This window comes from Stegostoma tigrinum, chromosome 19 (genome assembly GCF_030684315.1).
Source record: "Stegostoma tigrinum isolate sSteTig4 chromosome 19, sSteTig4.hap1, whole genome shotgun sequence".
In the NCBI taxonomy this organism is placed as follows: Eukaryota; Metazoa; Chordata; class Chondrichthyes; order Orectolobiformes; family Stegostomatidae; genus Stegostoma; species Stegostoma tigrinum.
In genome coordinates this window covers 55,127,308-55,129,247 of record NC_081372.1, presented here as the reverse complement: position 1 = coordinate 55,129,247, position 1,940 = coordinate 55,127,308, and the positions used below count along the sequence as shown (strand labels likewise).

General features: G+C 40.2%; 1 pseudogene; it reads left to right on the top strand.

Annotated features, from left to right (window-relative positions):
* The first annotated feature begins 480 nt into the window (after positions 1–480).
* LOC125461593 (acyl-coenzyme A diphosphatase NUDT19-like) lies at positions 481–1,733 on the top strand (annotated as a pseudogene).
* Positions 1,734–1,940: the final 207 nt, after the last annotated feature.

Sequence of the window (1,940 nt, the reverse complement as noted above, 5' to 3'; positions counted from 1 at the left end):
AAATATGTTAAATGTTTTGTTAAGCTATGTACTTAGTGTCTGGTATTGACTATTTACAAAGTCTGGTTCTGGTAATACAAAAAGTCTAGTTAGGAACAATTGGTGTCAATTTTGAGGGTCATTGAATGTTTTCATTTTACTGCATTGTAAATACAGGGATAAGGTGGCTGATTTGATTTGGCTATCTGTCTTCGTGTTGTAATAAGACCTTATGGAGCTGTTGTTGCTGGAGTGTAAAGAGTTGACCAAGAACACCTCTTGGGTGGGGTTGCTGGGTTCCCACTTACAATGTTTACTTCCCATGTTTTCAAATTTGATGTATTTGCAAGGTCTCAAGCACTAGGTTCCTCGTTCAAGCAGGAAGGTAAAAGGTTTGCTAGTTTGAGAAAAACAGTTGTGATGTTGCTGATGAGTTGTAAGAGCTCTACAGTTCAGCAACCCCTGTTAAAGTAATAGATTGTCCTTTTTTTTGCAGCAAAGATGAATCGAGACTTTAAGCATTGGAAGGAAGCAACTACTGTCATCTTGGCTTCATGTGTTTGAAATTGCTTTTTGAATAGAGATTCCACCAGTACACTGGCTTGTCGGCCTCCACGTTCAGTGCCAAAACGAGAGACAAATGTAATTCACTCATGGTTGGAGAAATCCAGCCTTCGATTATGCTGTACTTATGTTACAACGGAGCGCAAAAAGCAGTTTCTTGCCTCATGCTCAGGTGTTCCCTGGTGGTACAGTCAGTTCATCTGATTTTTCCAGTGAGTGGATTCAGATGTTTCAGCCCTTTTGCAAGCCACCAATTTTAAACTAGGTACAGTCAAGCAAACCTCCAAGAGAGCTCCAATTCTTGCAATGGACAGGAGAAATCTAGGATCGGAAATCCCTGGAGAAGTAGCTTTCCGTGCTATTTGTGCTATTAGGGAAACTTTTGAAGAATCAGGGATTCTACTTGTGAAGCCAAATGCCTCTGAAACATGTTTGAGCAACCAAGGGGCCATAAAGCTTATACAGTACGATCAAAAAGAACTTATACATTGGAGGCCGCTCATGCGGAAAAATGCAGCAAATTTTATAAAACTTTGCAAACAGCTGGACTGTATACCAAATATTTGAGCATTGAAGGAGTGGAGTAATTGGTTAAGCCCTACTTATATGGAGGGAAAACGTTTTGACACTGCATTCTTCATCTGTTCTTTGCAAGAGATTCCTTTCACAATGCAAGATGGCTATGAAACCGTTTCCTACAACTGGATGTCCCCACCTGATTTTATTGAGGGCTACAATTCAGAGAAATTTTACATTCCTTCCCCACAGTGGTATGAACTGGGCAGACTCTGCCGATTACCCCATTTCCAAGATCTGCAGCGGTTTTGCCATTATCGGGCATTGGAAGGTTGTGAGCGATGGCTCCCAATCCGTATCCTCGCTTCTGATGGCTATGCAATTTTGTATCCTGGTGATGAACTTTATCCAGAGGATCCTGATTATATCGGCAAAAAGGAAATTAACATCACTTCCTCGAAAACTCTGGAACAACTGAGGTTTGAGGTTACCAAACTACATCGCGTGGAACTAAGGGATCCGCATGATATAATGCTGTATGTGAATATTGAACCCCGGTATAAACATCTCCATCCACTAACTATGGGATCATGTCAAAACTGTCACCTGTAAATTGTCTCTAGTGTAGAAGAAGTTCTTTTGAAATAAATTTTAGTGAGTATTCTTGAAAATGATCAAGACTTGTTTGTGGTTTTTTAATATAGTACCAGTGAAAGTAACAATAATTTTTAACAAAGGCACATTTAACAAGGCCAAAGTGCAGCAGCTCCACAAATTTGCAACTATTAAACCTGCCAAAAACCAGTAAACTCTGGGTAGCTATTTGAAGCATGGGTCATCCAGAGAAGCACATTTCCTCAGAGTATCATTTTGGCAGACAA